Here is a 22001-nt window from a genome sequence, read left to right on the forward strand (position 1 = left end):
ATAAAGAAAAAATCATAACACGGCGAGGAAAATTAAAATTCGTTGAATCGTTGGTAAATTTCACAAACGATTTTTTTGTTTATAAACAATATTCAATAATTTAATAAAATATATTAAGTTTATTCCAGTTTATTTATACCGTCAGTAGGTAATTCGTGAATAGATATTTCAAAAAGGTATCAATTTCAAAAATCATTATTGTGAAAATCTGTGTTTTTAATAAATGCATTGTTCCTTGAAATTCAGAAGTGCCAGGAAAGCGCGTGACTTTGAAAATTTTAAAATTTTTCGCCTGCGGCGCCATTTGGAGAGTCCGGGCACTTAATATCCCGGAATTTAATTCAACAAATGTAACAACCCTAAGCAGAACACATTCAATCAATGTTCACGCGCCGCCACTGGTTATACATAAATGTATTCCTTGCTTTAAAGCCAAACCTCGCACTATTATCCCTCAGATGGGCGAATTACCTACCAGTCGCGTCACTCCAAATCGCATCTTTTCTAGTTGCGCTGTAGATTACGCAGGTCCAGTTTATATAAAGGACGGATAAACTCGCAATCGTAAGAAAATAAAGGCTTACATCTGCGTATTTGTGTGCATGACAGGCAAGACAACTCATCTAGAGTTGGTGACAGAACTAACTACATCTATGTTTTTAAATGCCTTAAAACGATTCGTAGCAAGACGTGGCTTATGTAGTCATATTTACTCGGACAATGCCTCCAATTTTACGCGAGCAAATCGTGAGTTGTTAGAGTTTTATCACATAATTCAAAAGGACCAAATTCAAAATTATTTGCGCACACAAAATTCAGTGGCATTATATTCCAGCACGTTCTCCAAACTTTGGAGGTCTCTGGGAGGCAGCTATTAAGGCAGTCAAATATCACCTGAAACGCATTTTGAATAATATTCATTTATCTTATGAAGAGTTCTATACTCTCTTAGCTCAAATCGAAACGGTTCTGAATTCAAGATCCTTAACCCCTCTATCCAGTGATCCCGAAGACCTTGAGGCTTTGACTCCAGGCCACTTCATAATAGGGAAGCCGCTCAATTCAATACTCGAACCTGATGTCGAAAACGAACGGCTAACTCCCGTTGCGCGGTATCATCACCTTCTCTGAATCACTCAACACTTCTGGAAGAGATGGAAAAATTAATATTTGCATAACCTGCAGCAAAGGTCCAAATGGAAATTCCAATCAGATGTCTCTTCCCTAATAGGATCATTAGTTCTTCTTAAGGAAGATAATACACCACCACAACAGTGGCCCAAGGGCAGAATAACAGCGATTCATCCAGGGCATGACAACATAGTGAGGGTAGTGAGTGTCAAGATACCTAGTGGTGTAGAGAAACGTGCATTAGGGAGGGTTTGCGTGCTACCATTAAACTCAAATGCTTGTTCCGCCACGCGCCATAAGGTTCCGTCCAACCCCCCTCTTCATTGTTTTGAAATGTGGGTCGAAAGCGAGGGTGTGGGCATACAAGCCCTACACACAAATAAACAGATGAGTTTAGGTTAGAGTAGTGTTAAGACACCTTGTGAGAAATTATTATGTCATTAAATAAGTGAAAAATTAAGCCAAGGGTTTCATTAACAAAATCAATCAGTGCCTCGTAATCATCCTGTCTGTCAGGGCAGGCAAAAAGAGACAACATCAGAAGGTGCTTCGTGCACAATCAAACAGTGAGTTTCTTGGGGCGTAGAGATCCTTTGCCAATTCATTGTGAAGATTGAACTTTTGTCTCACTGTCGTAGCTGTAAACCTAGCTTTTGTCTCCCGTTATGATCCTTTGGATGAATAGGAGTAAGGAGGAAGAAGGAGGACAGTACTGATTTTTAGCGCAAACGCCTGGATAATACACACGGTTCACTAATTCATCTTGAGGCAATAATTTGAAATAAACAATTCTATTAAAGTCGAAAAAAACAGTGAGTTTCTTGGGGCGTGACGATCTTTTGCCAATTCATTGTGAAGATTGAACTTTTGCCTCACTGTCGTAGCTGTAATCCCAGCTTTTGTCTCCCGTTATGATCCTTTGAATGAATGTTTCATCGTCATTGGATTATACAGAGTTGCCGACAAACGTCCGCACGATTTCCTTTCTGTTATTCTGTCATCAAACGAGGAAGAAATTTTGCTGCTCATCTTAACCTCTTCTGCAATTTCTCTGATAGTCAATCGGCGATTTGTATGTATCAGATCTTTGACTTTTTGAACGTGGGAGTCATCAGTTGAAGTCGAAGGCCTTTCTGGTCGAGGATCATCTTCAATTGACTGACGACCAGTTTTAAATCTTGAAAACCATTCGTAACATTGCGTTCAAGCCAGAGCATCATCTCCATAAGCTTGTAAGTTGAAACCTTTCCGTGAAAGTTCTTACCAGTTTCACACAAAACTTTACATTGCTTTGTTGTTTCAGAAAATCGCGCACATTTTAAAAGTCGTCACTAACACTTAAACACGTTGCACTCAAGTAACAATATCGCGAAAACTAAACGAGATATCAACAATCCAAGATAATATGGTTACAGAGGAGGTTATACGCAACGTAATGCTGCCAAACGCATATCACTAAATAATATGTCTATTAGCACGTAATTAAAAAAGTTCGGTTATTTTCTGAGTACACCTCGTATATATTCAGTGGTGAAGGCTATCGGCATGTCTTATCAATAATTAATCCAGTACTCGTACATAGAGCGCTGTCTGTGATAACAAGAGATCAACAAATTATTTGACATTATTTTAAAAATATATATTTATTTATATACCATAATATACAGGGTGGGCCACTAATAACGCCTCGGTGGCTAGGGACCAAACGGCTAATGTTATAGAAACCGGTTTAGGTGAGTATGTGTATAGTAGGATCATATTCGATGCAAAGTAATAAATCATTGCCTGTCAAGAGATCCAGTGCCATACGCTTTTAAGGGTTTTAGAAATTGAATAAGTAATGGACTTCTTTGTTTCGGGCTATATAAAAAATCTTGTACACAGTGTTTAACTTACTACTTCCGATGATATGAAGGAAAGGATTAGAGATGCACTTGCCACAATCACCTAAATATTCTAAGGAATGTGAGAATATCGTTTGAAGATATAATGAGATGCTGTTATCAATTCGATCATCAATTAAATCTTTTCTTTGTTTCTTCTAAAAATAAAATTTCCTTTAATAAATATTTTTCATGTTGCTCCTAATTAATTTAATTCAGTTACGTACAACAAACATATTTATACAAATTTAATAACTTTTTATAATTATTTTGCATATAAAATAATATTTTTTATTGGAAAACTTTTTTGAATATTGTCATGATTGACGCTTTACCAATTCAATAAAGACCTCGATAAACACACGTGAATCTTACAAGAAAATTCGCTAAAAAACGAAACGGCACAAATATCTCCAATACCGTTAGAGATAGGTATAGGGACCCTATAACACAGTTGGAAAGAGTTTTAAATTTCCTAAGTCCCAAAGAAAAAATATACTGGGTGTCCCATTTAAAATAACCAAGTTATTGCTGTTTAAAGTTGAGAGAAGTATTCAGCAGTTTTTTTAACACCCTGTACAATACTAAGTGACGACAAATATAATAATTTATAATTTCAAGGATCTAGAATACACTCTCCAAAGCTGCTTTCTTAAAATTATTTTTTTTATTGTTAGTATTAAATTTCTACGCTAAGCCTGTATTTTCAGTAAAACTGAAATATCTCACAAACAATAAGTCCTAGGTATGCAGAACCTTTAATAAAGTTCACCTATTTTTTACGGTTCTTTTAAAAATGCACTAAAATACAGGGTGTTCCATTTAAAAATACATAACTTTGATATGATACGCTTTTCCTGGACATCCTGTATATTTCAAGATATTTTTAAAATGTAGCCGTAATCAACCTACACATACCCATCTAAACAGGTTTCTGTAACATTTTCCGTTTGGTCACTAGCGACCGAGGCGTTACTGGGTGGCCCACCCTGTATAAACAGAAGCAGTAATTAAAAAAATTAAGTATTTCAATATAAAAAATTATCGTAAAATTTACTATAGGAAGATTTTACGGTTTGGAGGAAATAACAAAGGGGTCATAATTTTCCTCCAAACCTACCAACTTCCAGCTAAGGTCCCAGAGCATTCTGGCGTCCTCCTCGTTCAGAGATGACTTCGACGGCTTTTTCTCAGCGCATTCTGCGTAGTACAACCCGTTTTCATTAGCACATTTTTCATCCACAGCGCAGTAGATGGTAGTTTGAGATCCCTGCTCGGGTGTTTTGAACATCCAGGATATGCTCCAGTGCAACCAGTTCATCCAAAATGACGACTCTGATAGATGCCTCGCCAAATCTGTTTTGATAGCCCCAGGGTGTAAGGAGTAGGTGGTTACACCATTTATACCTCGCTCTAGAAGAAAATTTTATAGTAGTAGTATAACAGTGTGCGCTGCAATGTCCAGTTTAAGCTTTTTTTTACCTTCAAGTCGGCGAGCCAGCTCTTTAGTAAACAAAATATTCGCCAATTTGGTCTGCTTATAAGCTACAAAAGGCTTGTATTTTTTCTTTTCCCAATTGAGGTCTTCGAGGTCAATTCTGCTATCTAGGATCAACAAATTGTATAACCGAGTGCTTTTTTTTTCATTTCAATACTTACTATCGTGAACCATAGAAGAAACGTTAACAATTCTAGCAGGAGTGCTCTGGCAGATTCTAGGCAAGAGCAACATGGTGAACAAGAAATGGCCAAAGTGATTGGTGCCCATCTGCGTCTCGAATCCATCTTCAGTTCTACTTTCTGGACACATCATCACCCCCGCATTGTTGACCAACAGATCGATTTTCTTTTCACTCTCTAACAACCGTTTTACGCAGTTCCTAATTGATTTAAGACTAGAAAGGTCTAGTTCCACGACCAGGATGGTGCCTAAGTTCCCCATGTCTCTGCAAGCCTTCTTGATATCAGACACAGATTGGTTGGCCTTTTCTCAGTTCCTGCAGGCTACTATAACGCGCCCACCTGTAATGGACAAATAACAAGAAGAGTAAAATCCCATTTCTGATATTTAAAAGTATTTCAAAAGTAAGAGACAATCGGTAATAAAGTGAGAGCAAATGGTAAAATAAAAATGAAGTAGTGGTCCCAAAATACATATAGAGTTAACTTATTTTTCTACATTTTCATATGTAATATGGCACACGCAGTCCAATGGACATTTGTTGTTCAAAGTACTTGAAATGAATACTTGATGGTCGTTTATTATTAGACATATCTTGATAGTACATGTGACAGTACATGCCTGAAACCATATGAGTAACTAAATAAGAGGATTTATAGGATAGGGCGGACGGAGAATGTATTCACTGAGGCCATCTAGCGTTAGTGCGGCAGAACATTATCCTTTATAGAAATTGTTAAACAGAAATCTGCAACCACACATCGAATCTGTAGGCTTTTTTTCGAGACTGAATATTAGTGAATATCTGACTTGTAATTACTATTTCTATCTCTCTTGATCTTAGTTGTCATATGGTAGTTTAAGTTTAAATCTCTTCATTCACTCACAGTACTAATACTACAACATATGACTTCACTCGCGAAAAAAAATTTCCAATCTGTCAATCAACAGAATAACAGAAATATAATGTTTGAGGTTATGGTTTATGTTCAGGTAGGTTGTCGCGTTTTGTGCATTAATAAATTTGTTTTGTTTTAGGTTAATGTAATAAGGGATTTATTGAATCAATCGTCTGAACTGCCGTACTGTATTTTTATTCGCTTTTTTACCCAAAATGAGTTACCTGGTAGAACTAAACGTCAATGTTGTGCTCCAAATTGCAAAGGCATTTCCTACTATACAGGGTGTTTCAGGATTAAGTCGACAAACATTAAGGAAATATTCCTCATAAAAAAATAAGAAATAAATCAAGTATAATTTTTTTCCAGAGACGCTTCATTTTCGAAATATAGAGCGTTAAAGATTTTTTTAAAATTCGAATTTTTTAAATAACTTCTAAATGAAGAAGGCTATTTAAGCCTAATTTGGCATGACACATCTTCTTATAAGATACCATTTTTCCATAGAAGTAGAAGTCCCGCAAGCAACCAGTGGCGGAAAACAACCAAAAAATTACCAATTAATATTACCTAGACAAAGCGAAAAGTGAATCAAAAATGGGGTGCTGCTAAACAAAAAGTCTACGAGGTGCCAGTTGATGCCCTAGAAGACAGCAAATAGTCCAAGCGTGTCGAGAATTAACTCCAATTCAGTGTCGATCGGCCACTCCCTCCATAATTAGAAGATGTTGTGCTTGTCTACAGTCCGGAGGCGCCCATTTTGAAGAAAATATTTTTTAAATCATTTCATTTTTGATTCACTTTTCGCTTTGATCGTTCTATCTAAAAACAGCATCATTTTTTATTTTCAATAAGGCCGTATTAATTTTTTTTATAATTTAATGAGTCTGAGTCCCCATAACTTCGCAACTGGTTGCTTGCGGGACTTTTACTTCTATGGAAAAATGGTATCTTTTAAGATGTGTCATGTCAAATTTGGCCTAAATAGCCTTCTTCATTTAGAAGCTATTTAAAAAATTCGAATTTTCTTAAAAATCTTTAACGCCATATTTCGAAAATGAAGCGTATCTGGAAAAAATTTTTTCTTTGTTTTTTTTTTTTTTTTTTTTTAGGAATATCTCCTTAAAGTTTGTCGACTTAATCCTGGAACACTCTGTATAATATGAATGTCTATAATACGTTGTATAGAAATAAAAGTTTTTTCGGAATTACAAAAGACTGGCAATTACTGTGGATAGAATCAGTTCGAAAATTATGTAAATCAGACTTTTCTCCAACAAACACATATCATTATTTTTGTGAAGACCATTCTGAGTTCAAATGTTTAAATAACAATAATAGGAATAGTCTCAACAGAAGTGCTGTGCCGATATTATTGTTAGGATCAACTTCAATTTCACCTTTTAATTGTAATAATGTCACCTCGGAATCCTCGGATAGTATCGGACATTCAGCAAAACAATTTGTTAACGTAACATGACAAAATTTTCAATCTCGGAGGATTTTTTACCTCCACCTTATAAAAAACCGAAATGCACATACGAGTATTTAAAATTATTATTTGCTATAAGTGTACTATGTTACTGTGAGTACTTCAATTCCCGCATTTAAAAGACCAACATTTTATATAAAGGTAGGTAAATAATTCTTTAAATTTCTTTAAAATTTTCAGTTTTTAATGGTTTATTTAAAAAAATAATCTCCCTGTACATTTTTTTATACTTAAATATTTTCGAATTCATAATAGAATGAATTTGAAATATTTGTCACACATTTAAATATCACCGCTTTATCTTTTTCATTTAACCAAGTGATAATGAAAGTGTTAAGTAATGGGTCATGGAACATCTGTTAATGGTTCACCTTAATTTTAATGTTTAACTTAAACCATTAGTAGCTGTTTTGTGATCTATTACTTATGAAATACTTTTTATTCTTACAATTAGTGTATTTTATTATATTTAAATTTACCGCCATTATGGTGCAGCGACATCTATTAAATATAGGTAGTACTCTGTGTTTTCCCATGAAGTTTCCTTAACTATTTTATAGTCTGCGGTTTCCGAGTGTGTCGTTTGCCGCACCAGCTACAGATGGCGTACTCTGCCGACACAAGACACATAATAAAACCCTCTTATTTAGTTACTCATATACCTGAACCCTTTGTACATAATATGGCTGTTATTACTGTTATTGTTCCCGTACATGCCACACGAGTACTGCGCCTCGGATCCTCTTCAATGAGGTTTATGACGTTTTCTTCGTTATCGAAAACGTGTTGCGGCCTTTCCCCATAGAAGATGTAGTACTAACGTAGAATGAAATGTCCCTAATATTGCCACTAAACCGCGAAACAGCGCCACGTAACGTTTTGGAAGCTTACTACTACTTAGCTCCTAATGAGTAGGCAACACCTTATACTTTGTGAACTGATTACAGCGCCATCTATCCTATGGAAACGATTTCTCACTTATATCCTCTACATTATATTTTAAAAATTTTAAAAGTAAACCCTTATACAAATAGGAATAGTCAAGTGTCAATACTTTTGAGAACAGATTATTTACTTAAACAGAAAATGTAGCGAAAAACTAATATTCAGTACTTTTCTAATTCACTTCTGCTTTGATAACGAAACTAGAGGCTTCAGAAACGTCATAGTGTTATTGTGTTGTGTATTTGTTTTTCCAGTGCGTAACCAGACTTATACATGTAGATGTATGTCTCTGGCATCTCACTATTAGGCAAAAGTTTTCAGTATTGACACTTGACTGTCCCTATCGGTACAAGGGTTTATTTTTCCAGTTTTTTTTTCTTCAAACTATGGCAAAATATCCAAATTATAACATTTATAATGCCACAAATAAATACAGACAATTTCTTATTTATTATTTTATTATATTATAGTATTTTTCAAATTTTGACATTTGCCAAGATATACTTAGTAAATGGTTTCGATAAGGAAATAAAACATTTTTTAATAATTTTAAGTTTATTTTGTATCTACAAGAAATCCTAATTGATTTATACAGAATGTTGTTATGCATGTACTATTAAAACAATTTCTTGTTATGTATTTAATTGTAGGTAAAAACGACAACGATTTAATTCATTTGCTTCATAAACTTGATAAGTTGGTAAGTAAGCTGTAAAAATATAAAAATTATGCATGAACTGTTATAATAATCTCACGGAGATAGGTATACACCTAACCGAATATTTGTACAATATTGGGTTAAATTCAATAGTTCATATAGTTTGGAACTTTCAAACCTTAATATTAACAGTATATTTTCTATGTCTCAAACTGAATAAAGAAACCAATTCACCACCATTAAAAATTTTGTAAGCATCTAAGTATCAAAGGTTTTATAAAATATTAGTTGGAGTTTATCATCATACACATAATTATTTTTATCTATATTTAACTTAAATAATATGTAATTTCAAACATGCACATTTTATGTGGACTGTTTCTAATCGATTAATACAGGTAACATGAGTATGAGTGTTCCACATAATGTTGGTAAAGATATAGGTTTGGTTTTTAATAAAACTATATAACTTAAAACTTACACATCGTATTCCCAGTATAATATAATAACAAATAGAAAACTCTTAAGCACTAAATAATTATAAACACAATTCTTGCAATACTATAATTTACAATTTTCAGAGGATAACCTAAGAAACCAAAGATAACGAAAGCCAAACTTCAAATACGTGCAAAGTCCAAACTGCATTACCAACCAACCCAAAATGACAGGGTTAGCATTCTCTGCGCCATCTTTTATTTTGGAAGCTAACTAACATGTAACGCCGCCATGACAGTTTCATTATTCATATGTTAGATTTCATTCTACGTTAGTACTATATTTTCCATGCCTTTCCCGTCCACGAGCTAGTGACTGGCCGACGACATACTGACATACCATCAAATTTGCTTGATTGTGGAAGTCACGTAGAACGTCAGTCAATTAGAGAAGCGCTTCACGCATGAAGCGAGCCCGAAGTATTCTGGCCGTGCACGTGCACAAGATGCACAGGGTTGGCTTACATTTATGGTTAATTTTCTTAATTAATTTTCTCGAAAACAGAAGCATTTAGACCATCAGTTGCTTGGTAAAAGTTGCTCATTTTCATGTCCTCTATCGTCCTTTTCAAGGAATGCACTTATTTCAGAAACACCCTGTATATTATATGCAGAAAACGTCAAAATAACAAAGGGATAACTTTGCCTAATGTCTACTGCAAGATCTTAAAAAGTATTCTGTTAGAAAGAATGACTATTCACTGAGGAAGACATTGTGGAATGCCACAGTGGTTTCAGAAAGGGATGGTATACAGTAGATGCCATTTATGATTCATACCTTGACACAGTCAGATAAGAAATGTTGCTAAAGTTCTATCGAAATGAACAAAGTTAAGTTGACTCACGAAAGAAACAGTCAATGGAAAGAAAGACTCGAAAGAGAAATATAAAACCATTTGAATAAACTAATGCTAAAAATTAAAGGGTCAAAAGAATTTCCGAAATTTTTCCGTGATTTTTGACAGAGTGTATTTTGGTGAAAAATGGTCGTATCGGGAATTAAAAAAAGTATTTTGGAGCTGTAAAATTCTAGTTTTTAGATCTTTCGGTCGAAATTTGTTAAGAGTTACGATTATCATGCAATTCTAAGAAATAGCGCGAGTCCATGGATTTGAAAAATTCAGCTAAGCTAAGCCATTGCATGGGCCAGATAGCTTGTTTATTCAGCTTCAATTTTCTTTTTTTTTAATTTTGATACGACCATTTTTCATGTAAAAAATTTGTGTCGCGCTATTTCTTAGAATTGCATGATAACCGTAGCTCCTAAAAAATTTCGACCGAAAGATCCAAAAACTAGAATCTTAGAGCTTCAAAATTTAATTCTCGATACGAACATTTTTCACCTAAATACGCATGGCAAAAATTACGGAAAAATTTCGGAAATTCTTTTGACCCATTAATTTTGTGCATTAGTTTATGTATTTGCTACCTCTCATACTTCATCCATTTTCTCATTCTCCCTTAGTTTTGAAATACGTCTGGTATATGTGTACCACTTTGTGTTTCAATATTTCTATTGTTAAAATATTTAATGATCACGTTTTTATAATCAACTCAACCCTAATTAGGTGAATAGCTTGTCACTCACCCCTCGTATAGAAGTCTTGAGCGGTGCATTTTCCTATACCAGTGTTGCCGCCGGTAATTACAGCCGTTTTTCCGTCCAACCTGGCCGTAGATGTACACTCAGCGCTGAACAACCACATGATCGAATTGGCGTGACAGTAAAATGGCGGCATTTGAAATGATAGCGTCTTTTATCTAATTGTGGTTTATCCATAGGCGTCGAAATTTCATAATTGTGGGTCATCTATTTAGTACGACAGATTCGTACTGGCAAGCATTCGAAGACCTCGTGAATTCGACGTCTATGCTTCTGTTTATGCATTTATGGGATGTTAACGTTAACTAACATCATGGACGCCGTGTGGGGGAGGGGAGGCAAGTGAGACATTTTCTAGCCTTAAAAGTTCGGTAACTAAAGACACTAGACACAATAATAAATACGATCAAAATACAGAATAAAAGCCTGAAGATATTCACTTACAACATTGAACATCCAGTTATTGTATTTTAACTTTTGCGATGACAGTGGTTTGTTAATAAATAATTAAGGTTAATTATTTATTATCACAATTGATATTTATATCAGCCGACTAAGAGCATTGTTACCGTTTTTGTAGATAAATAATAGCTTTCGTATACACATATCATATACAGGATGGTTGAGGTTCTAGAGAATTTCTACCATGTCAAAGCGATAAAAATGTAAAAAATCTCTCGGCATTGATTTTCGGAAACAATAATTCGTTCCGTTCCTTTTTGTGAAAATCTTTATAAAGAGCTTTTCTGTATAATTTTTTTCAGATTTTTGTATAACTTGATTTTTTAATAGATACAACCCAAAATTGTTACAATTAACTACAACGTAAATGATGATGATTTTTTTGGATCTTCTAACATCCTGTATATTACTTCTACCCCCCCCCCCACATAGAAGATACTGAATACTGTAACTTTTTAGGGGAGATAGAAAAATTTTACATTAAACATGGATTTTAACACGGATTCCACTATATAATTTTTTTCTAATTACACTTTGTACAGCAATAGGTTCAAATGATGTATATGACATTACCTAATCTAGCTGTATTGTAATTTCATAAACAAGGACGATTCGCAGTTTATTTAATCTTAACAGCCTTGTAAATAAACAATAAACAGCAAATTACTTTTATATTACATTAGCATTTCGATGAGTAATACTAAATTTTGCTTTATTCACCTGTTTTAATTTTTCTTAACATGCTATTTACAAATTTGTTTTATTATTATTCGTTTTTGTGTTATCCACCTTCAAAACATTTCAAACTTTCAAAGAAAATATGCAGCGTCGCCATCTCCAATTATTTGTTTTATTAAGCTGAAAGTTAGACAACACGTTTACAGAGAGCTTTATAACACATCGTAATACTGACGATAGAGGGCGCAAAAATGTATATTGTTGAAAATAAACCTGAGAGTTGTATATCTAGTTGCATAAACAGTGTTTATGAATTTTGAAAATAAATTATCCTTCAAAAATTTCCCTAACCATTTGTTATAATTATGCATCTCGTTAAACTTCTAACAACCAACAGTTTTCCCCGAATATTCTAAATCATACAAAATTAGCGATTGTGCCAGATTCCCAACGCACGTGTAACTATATATATTTTACCTTGATAATTGTAGTAGTTAGGTGGTAGAGCAACAGTCATGTTGAACCTCGCCACTTCTCTAATAATATTCTTTTGTTATCTGTTGGTTGTAATCTAATAAAGGCACATTATTATTATTATTATTATTATTATTATTATTATTATTATAATTGTTGCGCAAACTGATTCATACAAGTATTAAAAAAAAAACAACAAAGTGTATCGAACTCTTTCCTTCCTAGGCAGGCGACGGCTTAGGGAAACAGATGAATATACAGCGACGCGGCCCTCGACCATGCTTCTAGGTTCATGGCCGACTGGATTGATACATGCGGGATAAGGAAATACAATTTATCGCACGCGAAACACCTGCTATACAGTTGTAAATGTTAATTGACCTTTTACCGTGTTTCATTCCTTTTTTTATTCCACCCTTTCTTCGTGTGCAAGATAAGAGAATTGAATGGAAAACATTGCAGGCTCGTTAATGAGTTGTTTTCGAAAGATCTGGCACACCCTTGAAACAAAAGGGTTGACGTCGGCGAGGCCGCCCATGCCTTTTCGAAAATGTGCACTGTTTTCCAAGTTGGATGGAATCCAAGCCACCGAATTTTTGGCCGCGCTTCATGTAAATATTTCCGTCAGGTGAATTGATGGCTATTCGACCTTTCCATTCATAAAACAGAAAGATGAAGGTAAGTAAGTAAAGGACACGTACCAGATTGGGAGGGAAGGCCTGGATAAAGGGAATACACCTCCAAATAAATGCAAATAGTGCTAATTCTTCAGTTGCTATTTGAAAAAACACGTTCTCCACATTCCTAAATTATTTTGGATTATACTAAATGTGCTATTTCTTCCCAAATAGCATAAGTTATACCCAGGGCATCTCGCCAATGTCCTATTCATGTTGTATATCGTATATACACGGAGTATTAACAGTTGTGATTGTGCATCATAGTGTTAGCTTACAGTGAAGCACATGGAAGCTCTTCTAAAGCTCGTAGGATTTATATGGATCATTTCTCGAATCGTCACATACCAAATAGGCGCAAATAGGCGTTCAGGGATCACGAACGGCTCTCTTGAAGGTGATCTGGCAACAACCGAACATTGAAGATGCACTCTTGTAGATGGTAGCAAATAATAATGCAACTAGCTCTCTACATTGACTTTACACCACATTGTATCAAAAAGTTCAGTTTGAAGGATTTTAAAAGAACAGCAATTATAACTCTTGCCATGCACAAAAAGTTCTGTTATAACCCTAGGATTGTCCGCCGACAGCATTTTTGTAATATCCAGTGTATCCAGTATTAGACCGGGATAATAAACGGTTAAATCCAGGGTATTTATACTTTTTAAGTAGAGTCCTAAATGATTACTGAATGATGTTCCGCTGGGAACACGCCTAAACATGTGGTACCTTGAGGATGGTGGTCTTTCTGAATTATTAGAGATTGCTTAAGTGAGTACTTGGACGATGGATTGGTCTAAATGGTCCAATTGCATGGCCCTCTCAGTCACCAGATTTGAACCCGTTCGACTTTTAAATGTGGTGTTGTTTAAAATAGTTGACGTATTCTACTCCAATTAATAACAATTCGGAAATCCGGAAAATCCTAATAAAAGCGCAAGAAATTTGTAAAAATGTTGGCACTTATTTTTGGCACACCCTGTACGTGACATAAGATTTAAACATCCTCAGAGTGTCCAGTGGATAGCATACGGTGGGATACCTAAAAGACATCCTGATTTGTAATATATCATTCGAACCTCATATGGCTAGACATAGGAAGAACCATACATCCCTGGGACATGGGGTATATTGCACCAGATATCCTAATGATATCTTTAGGACAGGTTTGTGTTATTTAGGTTCGGGCTTTGTACATTAAAAGCGAACAGTTAGACATGAAATATAGGATAAATGTGCTCAACATTATTTTTTATAGTGAAAGTCCATTATTCTGCTTTTGTCCGAAATAAACTTTTCAGTTACTTTTTCATTAAAGTTTGGTATTTCTCGCACTATTGATTTTTCAATAGATAGCGTTGCAAATGATGTTGATCTGTCTTTACAATCTAATTTAAACTTTTACAATCTTCCAAGAAACACCGAAGAAACTATACGTATATAGGTAACAAAATTTACACCAAATGTAATTTGTTTACATTTGTTAAGAAAAAAAGCGGTGAATAACTATTATTTGGTTACGGATGGAGTAAACAGAGCCCAAACAGCATGGTAAATAAGCACTACTCCCACTCCTTCTTTCACTATTGCGCGACGGTAACCATGACCACCACTATAAACATTTTCCAGATTTAGGGGTGAGCTACGAGGAGCCAACGTATTCAGTATTTTTCAAATGAACTTTACAAGTCTAGTTAAATTAACTGCATATTACAAATGTTACATTTCCCTTTTAATGTGTTTTATACGGCTAATCTATTTAGTTATGAACATTATAAACTAAATTTTAAATTAAATTTTTTTACTACGAAAATATCTAGGGGCGGCGGCGCCCCAGAGCCCTTCCGCATCAGCTGCCACTGCTTCTTTGTTACCTTTCTTTGTATTGCAGAAAAATCGATAGCGCTTTCAATGAAACACGTGACATTTTTTGCTGCGGCACGCTTAAGTTCGCTGCAGCCTTTCGGCTTATCTAGATATAAACGGCCACTAGTCGTATCTAAATATAAAACTACCAGGAAGTAGTAGCTAAACCAGAGGTCGCATAAAATGATACATAACTAAACAGCTATACCGGTAGTAAGTAGTAAACACTTTTACTATGACGTTTAACACTAGTTAACGATATGTCTAATCGCGTTTACTTTCAGCTTAAAATTGCAGTTAATTTGCTCTTATTGAGTTGAGAATAATATTTCTTTAGGTTTGTGGAAAAAAAACAAACCGCTCGTGGAAAACTGTACGGAAAATTTTCATAGTAAAAAAATTTAATTTAAAATTTAGTTTACAATGAAACAAATAGGAAATGTTAAATTTGTAATGTGCGGTCTATTTTACTAAATTTACAAAACTCATTTGAAAAACACTGAATACGTGTGCACCTCGTAGCTCGCCCCTAAAACTGTAAAGTGTTTACAGCGGTGGTCATGGTTACCGTCGTGCAGCAGTAAAAGACAGAGTGGGAGTAGCGCATATTTACTACTATGCAGTTTGGCCACTGTTTAGGCCAACCGAAACCAAATAACACCTGTTCACCGCTTTTTTTCTTATTAAACGTATTATCTACCTATGATTTCTTGTGTTTTTTAAAAGACTGTAAAAGTTTCGATTATACTGTAAAGACAGACTAACAGCACTTGCAATGCTATCTTTGAAAAATCAATGTTGCGAGAAATACCAAACTTTAATGAAAAATAATTTAAAAAATTATTTATGACAAAGCAGAAGGGACTTTCACTATAAAAAATAATGTTGTTAATTTTTCCTATATTTCAATAGTACTTAAAATAAAACTACCCAATTATATTTGATTTTTCTTTCAATACCTTGTATCTAAATTTTTCCGCCCTCCCTGGTATGGAAGTCGAGAGCCGCCACTGTTAACCACTAGTTGATACAAGCGCGTTTATTTTCAGCTTAAAATTGCAGTCACCTTGCTCTTATTGAATTGAGAAGTTCCAATATTTTTTTTGTTTGTGGAAAAAAAACAAACCGCGGAAGTTTTATAAAACTGTACGGAAAATTAAGCCTTCCTTGCGGAACTCCACAATCGTTTCCAGGATTGCAATCATGGACATACTACGACATAAACATAAACATACTAAAACGACTGATTGAAAATATTTACGGTATATGTTCTCAGTATTGTAATATTTATGATATTGTTTATTTTTTCGAAACGCCATGAACAAATAATATTGAATCATCAAATAGACCGAATAATTCTAAGTGAACAACAAACAGTTCCCTGAAAACATCTTATCAGGTAGTTCTTTTAACGCATCTGTAAAATTCAAAGGAAAACAGTTTGTGCGACTAAGGGATTTTCAAGGCCAAACGTGTTTTGTTTTGGTCAAGCTCTTTCTGCTATTTATGTATGTTCTTACTCACTGTTTGAACTGTGTGAATAAATACGATAATTTGAATACATAACCTTTGGAATTTGACCAGGGAATCCCTGGTTGTTTACAATTATAGAACACGGTACAACACTGCGTGGTGAAATTCAATAGGAGGATGGATTGTATTGTCTTTATTCTCTGAATATATGTACGTAAGTACGTTGTTTTAAAGCTGTCAGTAAATAATAAATAGTCAAAAGGTTTATTCGTTGGAGGAAAGGTTTTTTTTTGGTTTTCAAAGTACCTAGGATCTACCTTCTTATCTTTCTTTACAGAAGACCTGAAGGTACAAAACTTATACTGATATACTTGGGTATTCAAAATGTCAACAGAATTTTCATTAAAAAATAAACGGATCCTATCGTGCTTTTCCTTTTTTTTTTATATAGAAAACGAGTTAGGAACAATTTTTTTATTTTCTATTTTTATCATTTTGATGTCATAACTGATAGTAATTTATTGTATGTAAGCAACATCTGGTGTACCGCAAGGTCTAAACCTAGGACCTTTACCCTTTCTGTTGTTTATCAAGACATCTGTAGCATAATCAACTGTGATAAATGATTAGTTGCAGATGATTTGAAAACTGTTTACAACAATTAATGATATTGGTGGTTGTTGATTGTTACTAGCTCAACCGTGTGAACTAGAAAACTGGTGTAAGATAATAAGTTGTAATTAAATGTAAATAAATGAGCGCCGTGATACTATAAATAATTTAGCGGTCATATTCAATTCTAAAGTTGCTCTTTCACAACGTATAAAATGCATCATAGATTTAGCCCCAAAAAAATGATCGGCTTCCTTATTAGAAACTGTCATATATTTTAAAATGAAATTGCCCTGAAAACCCTGTATTATTCCTATACATATAAAGTCTACAATTGATTATTCTTCAATTGTATCATATTCACCGCCATAAGTATGTCAGAGGTACTGGGGAGAGATAGGTGTTGGTTTGCTCCATTGTCTCGAAATAATATACGGTTGACGTGACACTATTTATTACGATTTCGAAGACTAAAGTATGGAAGCAGTTATACAAGTTATAAAATAAGAACTGTTAGGGCGTATATATACCGGGCATAGACCATTGAAGATAACAGGATACTTAAAATTTATTTGAAATAAACAAAAGGCTTACTATACTCACAAGTCAGGGTCTGGCTGTCGCCAGGAGTGACCTCTGGCACTTACGCTAAGCTCAGGTCCTTTTCCAAAAATAAAAGAAACACACATCAGTACCCACGCATACCTTCATAACAACTTAAATCAATTACTACTGTTTAGATCTACTTTTCTGCAGCTAACTCTACCTAAAACAACTTTTACTGATATAGCCAATTCTTTGAACTATTTATCAAACGTCAGGCACAACCAACATTGGCTGAAAAACTGTAGCACTGAGATAGTTATGGCCAGACCATCCGTACCGGTGCTAGACTGTATCACCGCAGCTAACAGCCCTAGGATATTCCTTACCCCAGAACTAGACAATCGAAGCAATAATAATAATAATAAAAATAACTCGGCTATGGTTGTCTCATCAATTGAATGATGACACTTCCCGGACTTTCAGTTTTTTCAGTTCACAGGGGCATTTCCTTGTGCGTTCCTCTATCCTATCAGTTTACTTTTTACCAAATATGACCATATTAGGAAAAGTGATTACCAAAATTACATTATGATGTTTTTTCCCACAAAGGATAGAAGTAAACACCTGAAGAGATAACAAATTTGGTACTTTAAATATTTTTGTTACACAAAGAAAAACATTCCATCGACGGTGACTGTTCCTCGAGTAGGTATGAAGAGATGCTGGTGTTCATAAGCAGCTTCAAGAGCGATGCGGACAAGTATAATATTGAATATGTCCAATTTCCTAAATTTTTAAGTTGATAATTTTTATTTAGAAGGAAGACGTGATTATTCCGTTCTACTTCGTACATTTAGTTTTACATCTTTAGAATTGTGTTAAAATATTTACTTTAATAATGTTATTTAACTTATTTCATAACAACAGAAGAAATAGTAAACATTATTACTGTTATTAATTGAAAGCACTTAATTTTTTCCGTTACATTTATTGCCGATGCGAATCGCTGATTTTCCATTAACGCTTCGACCAACGAAAAAATCGAGACTATATAGAACTGGGTCTGTCGGATATATACTTGAGAATTACGCAATAAGCAACTAAGAATGTGTTACAGTTGTTTGAATTTACGTAATATTTACTATTTCCTAATGGACGTACAGCAGTGGCTTCGCATGGTCTTTAATATTTATGAACAGCGACGTTGAGGTTACTTCCTAGCGCTGCCAAACAAAGAGCTTTGCGCCGGTTCGAGTGTACGGTAGTTGTTTTCTCTCCTAACCCACATAAAAATAATGGAATGTTTGACTTTTATTTACCAAACACGGCGTATTGCTTCCTAGAACCAAAAAATATCCCCTACGTTCGACAACAAAACGGCTAAAGCATATTACTCAGAAACCGAAACCTGTCTGCGCCTGGTGGTTTAAACTGACGAAAGACCCTAGCTGTTGCACTAGGTGTTGCAAGTATAATTCAATGCCGATAGGGGCATATAGCCCTCGGAGTAGTTGCTTCTCGCAACACTGACAATTAAAATATTGTCTTCGCTCTGTGTGGGTGGTAGTCGTGCAACAAGTATCTGCAATATCGCAGGTCGCTTCCTACTGTAGCCATTTGAATGGCACAGCTGGGAGTGAGCACGACAGATGGAGCCATTTACGCTCCCGCGTACAATGTATTTCCTAGTCGTGACGGTACGACGTAAAACAGCTGGTTTGTTTGTCGGTTGTCTCACCTATATGACACACTGATGACGACTAATAAGTCAGAAACCGGTCTGTGCCTGGTGGGTTAAACTGATGACAAACGACCCTAGCTGCTGTACTAGGTGTTGCGAGTATAATTCAATGCCGGTAGGGGCATATAGCCCTCGGAGTAGTTGTTTCTCGCAACACTGACAATTACAACATATTATTCAGAGCCTGAATTTTTACTACAATGCTTGTCAGTGTCTGTATCGACCGGAGGACGGTCCTGTGCCGCTCAAACTGCACTGAACCTTCTAAAAGCCGATAGGGCGCATCTCTCGAACCAAAACGCATACAACATGACCTACTCTAAGCGGACAGCGCCTGGGGCACGGCCCGATTGATAAATTTAGACGGTAAATTTGGGTTGCAAGTTGCAATCGCTCCGGTTTGGTGCGCGTGCATTTCATTGTGTCGACCAGGAGTTTCCAACACGCCCCAACGCCGTTATGGGTCGATGCCAGCTCGCCTGCACCATGTACGGGGTGTTCTAAAAGATTATTTCATCAATTTGAGTTCTCATTACGGAATTAGGAAGATCTCCAGTGTGAACCAAACAAAATAGTCTTCATTTTTTGTAAGAAGAAATGAGTTATGTAAAGAGAATCGCTTCCACTGTAATTCTTATACGGGATGTTTATTAAGAATAGAACAGGGCCTACTGAGGCATTTCTGAGGATAAAATAAGGTGCAAGTGACATATTTTGAGTCGTACTACATGTACCGAGCAGGTTTCGATTCTGGTTAATGACCAATGTCGACGTTCAATCACAGGCCTGGGTGGGTCCGCAGAAGCCTTGCAACGAAATCCGCCTTAGGTTTAGATATTTCGCCAGTTAATAATAATTATTATAGGAGTTGCTGTTGATATTGCTCTACCCCAGTCTGAATCTTGATCAATTTGATAAGCTTTTTATTTCCGAAAATTCGGAACTGAGGTGATTTTTCTGCTCGCTTCGCGCGTCATCGACGGTCACTCTCCCGACAGCGTCGTCCTTCGCGGGTGTCGTCTGGTGCCGTTAGAGGTGTCTGGGAAAGTTTTGGAAGTCCTCTTAGAAAATTTTCGAAGCTTTTGTCTCACTCTGCGCCGTCGCGCGTTGGCTTCATGTGGGGTGTTGTCTGGGTCCCCTTCAACATGGGCGAGGGTTGGCACTACTTAGATGGGTTGCAGGCGGCTTCGTAGCTCACAATCAGATTGGAGAGTTGAACGAAACTTTGAAATCCACTCGAGACTTTGAAAACGACGGCACCCTAATTACATTTCTTTTCAATTTACCAGGGTGTCAAAGTTGAGAGCTTCAGTGGATTTTAATGTGAGAAATTAAAATATATACTGATTCCGAGCTCATCCTACACACTACTCATCTTATTAGTGATGCAAACATCGACTCAACTTTTCTGTTTTTCTCATTTTTACAAATTTTTATAAAAAATAACAACTCCTTTAATTTTAAGAAAAAAGAGACAATTTCAGCGATTTAAATGATCTCTACAGAAGTATTTGTAGCTACAGGGTGGCCTAAAGAAATAGTAAGTATAGTCTTCATTCTTCTGATGAATGTACTTAGCTGTTCATTGAATATTGCTGATGTTATTTAATGTTAGTCGGTGCTTTTGTCAGCAGTTTCTTTCTTTAAAAGTCATTTTCATAAAATAAAAATTGAAATAGTTATTTGAAGAAAACATACCCAAAAATAGTGCAACTTTTTCAAAATCATTTTTTGATCCTTAGAATTAATAAAATCGTCAAAATTTTTTAACAGCATGATAATATGACTCTTTACGAAGAAAATAAACCAAAAATCGTCACTGTAGCGCTAATCGCTGTGAAGATCTAGCCAATTTTCGAGAGCGCCTTTTTTTTTCAAAAAATCAATATATCGAAAAATAATTAATATTTTTAAATTTCTCAAAAATGTACTTTTTTGGCTTGCCGCGGGCTATGCTTGCAGTAAATAGCAAATATGGGAACGTAAATGTAAACGAGTTATAGAAGAGGAAAAAAGAGACAATTTTTAACGGTTTTTTCGATATATATCGAAAAGTAACAAAGCAATCGATACTTACAAAAAATCAGTCGACAGATCTTTTTAAAACCTACAACTTTCTCATTTAAAATTTTTCGATCGGTGTTATATTTTTTGTTATTTAAAAAAAAACAGTTTTTTGCAACTTTGCGAGTTTTTTTAACCTTGTTCGCCATTTTGGATCGAGTTTAAAGAACAAGAAACTCGATTTAAAATTTAATTTTCTATACGGTTATATTTTTTTTATCCAGGTAATAATTTCTGTAAGCATTTCTCTATAATGCTTGGACTATACAGAAGTATTTGTAGCTACAGGGTGACCTAAAGACATAATATAGTCTCCATTCTCCTGATGAATGTTTTTAGCTGTTTATTGAATATTGCTGATGTTATTTAATGTTGGTCGGGGCTTTAGTCAGCAGAGTAGTTATATTTTCGCAATATTATTAGTATAAATACAGTTATCATTATTTTTCCAGAAAATTTCATTATATTAAATGATGAATAAGAATAAGACAAAATCTAAGAGATCTCTAGACATGTGAAAATTTATGTTGTGTTTATTTGAGATCAATACAGTTATTATTTTACTGGATTTCCAAAGCCAACTTATATTCTTTGAAATGAATTTAGTAATATGCAA

General features: G+C 35.0%; 1 pseudogene; it reads right to left on the reverse strand.

Moving 5' to 3' along the window:
- Nucleotides 1-3985: 3985 nt before the first annotated feature.
- On the reverse strand, nt 3986-10904 carry LOC108904904 (annotated as a pseudogene).
- Nucleotides 10905-22001: the final 11097 nt, after the last annotated feature.

Source organism: Anoplophora glabripennis, unplaced genomic scaffold (assembly GCF_000390285.2).
Source record: "Anoplophora glabripennis isolate ALB-LARVAE unplaced genomic scaffold, Agla_2.0 scaffold197, whole genome shotgun sequence".
NCBI lineage: Eukaryota > Metazoa > Arthropoda > Insecta > Coleoptera > Cerambycidae > Anoplophora > Anoplophora glabripennis.